Below are 5,000 nucleotides of genomic sequence, written 5' to 3'. Positions count from 1 at the left end.
TCCGGCGGGGCATCCGCCCAAGGCCCACCCCAAGCGTTCCAAAGTACCGAGGAGCGTTGCAAACGGGAACGGCCCGGACACGCGTCCCGGTCTCACGGGATGCGCGTCCCGGTCGCACGGGTCGCGCATCCCGGGAGGACCGACGGAGGAAGCCGGCGCACGGCCGCCGCGCGGACGGCCGGCGGCGGCGCCCATGCGCCGGGGCCTCGGCGGGCGCGTGCCGGCTCCCTCGGGGACGAACGGTGCCGGGCGCGCCCGCCGCGAGGCGACGGACTTGTGCGGAGTGGAGCGGAAGTCCCGCCGCGGCAGCAGCAGCCCCCCCTCCCTACCACCCCGGCGGGGCATCCGCCCAAGGCCCACCCCAAGCGTTCCAAAGTACCGAGGAGCGTTGCAAACGGGAACGGCCCGGACACGCGTCCCGGTCTCACGGGATGCGCGTCCCGGTCGCATGGTATGCGCGTCCCGGTCGCACGGGTCGCGCATCCCGGGAGGGCCGACGGAGGAAGCCGGCGCACGGCCGCCGCGCGGACGGCCGAAGGCAGCGCCCGTGCGCCGGGAAGTCGGCAGGCGCGTGCCGGCTCCGTCGGGGACGAAATGTGCCGGGCAAGTCCGCCGCGAGGCAACAGTCCTGTGCGGAGTGGAGCGGAAGGCCCGCCGCGGCGGCAGCAGACCCCCCCTCCCTACCACCCCGGCGGGGCATCCGCCCAAAGCCCACCCCAAGCGTTCCAAAGTACCGAGGAGCGTTGCAAACGGGAACGGCCCGGACACGCGACCCGGTCGCACGGGATGCGCGTCCCGGTCGCACGGGTCGCGCGTCCCGGGAGGGCCGACGGACGAAGCCGAAGTGGCGCACGGCCGCCGCGCACGGACGGCCGGCGGCGGCGCCCGTGCGCCGGAAAGTCGTCGGGCGCGCGACGGCTCCGTCGGGGACGAACGGTGCCGGGCACGACCGCCGCGAGGCAACGGACTTGTGCGGAGGGGGGCGGAAGGCCCGCCGCGGCGGCGCCAGCCCCCCCTCCCTACCACCCCGACGGGGCATCCGCCCAAAGCCCACCCCAAGCGTTCCAAAGTACCGAGGAGCGTTGCAAACGGGAACCGCCCGGACACGCGTCCCGGTCGCACGGGTCGCGCGTCCCGGGAGGGCCGACGGAGGAAGCCGGCGCACGGCCGCCGCGCGGACGGCCGGCGGGGGCGCCCATGCGCCGGGGCCTCGGCGGGCGCGGGCCGGCTCCCTCGGGGACGAACGGTGCCGGGCCCGCCCGCCGCGAGGCGACGGACTTGTGCGGAGTGGAGCGGAAGTCCCGCCGCGGCAGCAGCAGCCCCCCCTCCCTACCACCCCGGCGGGGCATCCGCCCAAGGCCCACCCCAAGCGTTCCAAAGTACCGAGGAGCGTTGCAAACGGGAACGGCCCGGACACGCGTCCCGGTCTCACGGGATGCGCGTCCCGGTCGCACGGGTCGCGCATCCCGGGAGGGCCGACGGAGGAAGCCGGCGCACGGCCGCCGCGCGGACGGCCGGCGGCGGCGCCCATGCGCCGGGGCCTCGGCGGGCGCGTGCCGGCTCCCTCGGGGACGAACGGTGCCGGGCGCGCCCGCCGCGAGGCGACGGACTTGTGCGGAGTGGAGCGGAAGTCCCGCCGCGGCAGCAGCAGCCCCCCCTCCCTACCACCCCGGCGGGGCATCCGCCCAAGGCCCACCCCAAGCGTTCCAAAGTACCGAGGAGCGTTGCAAACGGGAACGGCCCGGACACGCGTCCCGGTCTCACGGGATGCGCGTCCCGGTCGCACGGGTCGCGCATCCCGGGAGGGCCGACGGAGGAAGCCGGCGCACGGCCGCCGCGCGGACGGCCGGCGGCGGCGCCCATGCGCCGGGGCCTCGGCGGGCGCGTGCCGGCTCCCTCGGGGACGAACGGTGCCGGGCGCGCCCGCCGCGAGGCGACGGACTTGTGCGGAGTGGAGCGGAAGTCCCGCCGCGGCAGCAGCCGCCCCCCCTCCCTACCACCCCGGCGGGGCATCCGCCCAAAGCCCACCCCAAGCGTTCCAAAGTACCGAGGAGCGTTGCAAACGGGAACGGCCCGGACACGCGTCCCGGTCGCACGGGATGCGCGTCCCGGTCGCACGGGTCGCGCGTCCCGGGAGGACAGACCGAGCAAGCCGAGGTGCCGCTCACGGCCGCCGCGAGGGACGTACGGCGCCGGCGCCCGCGCCCCGTGGCACGGCCTAGAGCGTGCCCCCCTGCCACCCCATCGGGGCATCGGCGCAAAGCCCACCGCGGGGTAGATAACCGAAGGCAACGAGGGACGGTGGATGCACATATCCGAGCAGTGGCGATAGGGCCGGAGGGAGCACCGACAGGGCCGTGAGATTTTAAAGTACCGAGGGAATTTGCAAACCGGGCCCGCCCCTGCCCCCGTCCATCGCACGCCGATCGGGGGTCCGGCGCCCCGCGGGGGGCTGCCGGCATGCGCTCCCGGTGCAGGCATCGACGAGCCGCCCGCGACCTCCACTCGGGTCCGAGCCGCCAAGCGCGGATGCCGAAACGCGCCGGCCGCGGCAGCCCCACCCCTGCCACCCCATCGGGGCATCGGCGCAAGGCCCACCCTGGGGTAGATAACCGAAGGCAACGAGGGACGGTGGATGCACATATCCGAGCAATAGCGATAGGGCCGGAGCGAAGACCGAGGGGGTCGGGGGGTTTTAATGTTCCGAGGGAAGTTGGAAACGGGGCCCGCCCGGACGCCCGTCCCTCGCACGCCGATCGGGGGTCCCGCACCCCGCGGGGGGCTGCCGGCATGCGCCCCTAGTACAAGCATCGACGAGTCGCCCGCGACCTCCACTCGGATCCGGCGGCGCACGCGCGGATGGCGAAACGCGGCGGCCGCGGCTGCAGCCCCCCTACCACCCCGTTGGCGCGTCGGCGCAAAGCCCACCCCGGGGAGGATAACCGAAGGCGACGAGGGACGATGCATGCACATATCCGAGCAAATACCGAGAGGGTCGGGGGGAAGACCGAGAGGCAAGGGGTGTTTAGAGTACCGAGGGAAGTTGCGAAAGGGGCCCGCCCGGACGCTCGCCGCTCGCAGGCGATCCGGCGGGGCGCACGGAGGGCGCCGCCCATCGCCGGAGCTTGCTCGGTCATCTCTGCCGCACGGACACGTAAGCGCCGCCGCGCAAGGTTCGGCCGGCGGGGCGGACGGTTCGCCGCCGCAGGCCTTTCCCGCAGCCGGAACGTGGGCCCGGCGTTGCGCGCCGGCGGGCCGCGCAATCCGCCGGGGCGCACGGCGGGCGCCGCCCGTCGCCGGGGCTTCGCTCGGTCATCTCGGCCGCACGGACACGTGCGCGCAGCCGCGGAAGGTTCGGCCGGCGGGGCGGACGGTTCGCCGACGCAGGCCTCTCCCGCGGCCAGAACGCGGGACCGGCGTTGCGCGCCGGCGGAAGGCGCGATCCGGCAGGGCGCACGGCGGGCGCCGCCCGGGCTTCGCTCGGTCATCTCGGCCGCACGGACACGTGCGCGCCGCCCATCGCCGGGGCTTCGCTCGGTCATCTCGGCCGCGCCGCCACGTGCGCGCCGCCGCGGAAGGCTTGGCCGGCCGGGCGGACGGTTCGCCGCCGCAGGCCTTTCCCGCAGCATGCGCCCCTTCGCCCGAACGACCGCGGGACTCCGGTACGGCCTAGCCGTCGGCCGCCCGGCTGCAAGCCGTCGGGGCCGCTCGATCCCCGTCGCGTGCCGGCCGCCGCTCGGGCCAGCCGGCCGGCTGCCGCACGTAACCTCTGACCTCATCAGCGGTCGATCCGCACCGCGCTGGTCTTCGGTGCGGACCCGTCGGGGCCGTGCCGCGCCGGCCGTCGCATCCGGTTCCGCAGGCGCCGCCCGGTTGCCTCCCGCCCTCGTGCGCTCGCGCCGGCCGGGCGACGCGGTGCCCGCGGGACTCGGGCATGGTTGAGCCGTCGGCCGCCCGGCGGCATGCCGCCGCCGCTCCGCGCCGCGTGCCGGCTGCGCTCCTCCCCGCGCCCGTCCGCGGGCGGGCCCGCCGCCGCTCGCGCCGGCCGGGCGACGCGGTGCCCGCGGGACTCGGGCATGGTTGAGCCGTCGGCCGCCCGGCGGCATGCCGCCGCCGCTCCGCGCCGCGTGCCGGCTGCGCTCCTCCCCGCGCCCGTCCGCGGGCGGGCCCGCCGCCGCTCGCGCCGGCCGGGCGACGCGGTGCCCGCGGGACTCGGGCACGGTTGAGCCGACGGCCGCCCGGCGGCATGCCGCCGCCGCTCCGCGCCGCGTGCCGGCTGCGCTCCTCCCCGCGCCCGTCCGTGGGCGGGCCCGCCGCCGCTCGGCCTAGCCCCCCGGCTGCCGCACGTAACCTGCGACCTCGTCGGCGCTGGATGCGCGTCGTGACAGTTTTCGGTGGGGCGCCGCGGAGGCGCCGGGGGCCCATGCGACGGGCCAGGGGGCGAACGGAGGGCTCGGTCAGCCCTAACAGGGGACCGGCGACAAAGGAGCGGTCGCGCAAAGCTTCGTAAGGGACCCAGACGACGGACCTACCGATCCGAAGCACCGCGCACGGACGCGCAGCGGGCCCACGACGGGCCGACACGGAAGGCCCGCCGCCAAGGCCGCAAAACCGACAAAGGAACCCACGGGGACGCACCAGAGCGGGCAAAGCTTTCACCGAACGGGACGGGACCGAGCCCCCGCAACAGGCGAGGGCGACGGATCCGACCAAGTAAGGCCGATCCCGCTCCACGCACGCGCGGCCGCAGGAACTTCGTGAGGGACGGGACGACCGGCCGACCGAACCGAAGCGCCGCGCACGGCCGCCGCGAGGGCCGGCCGGAGGCATAGACCGAGCGCCGCGCCAGCGGAAGGAGCGTGCCGGCTCCGTCGGGGACCACCTGCGCACGGTCCGTCCGAGCGAGCCGACGGACCGGCGCGGAAGGCCCGGCGCCGAGCCCGCAAAACCGACAAAGGAACCCACAGGGACGCACCAAAGCGGCCCAAGATTTCACCGAG

Source organism: Phoenix dactylifera, chromosome 10 (genome assembly GCF_051530095.1).
Source record: "Phoenix dactylifera cultivar Ajwa chromosome 10, Ajwa_hap1_PhDact_Kaust_v1.1, whole genome shotgun sequence".
Lineage (NCBI taxonomy): Eukaryota > Viridiplantae > Streptophyta > Magnoliopsida > Arecales > Arecaceae > Phoenix > Phoenix dactylifera.
This window is presented reverse-complemented; position numbering follows the sequence as displayed.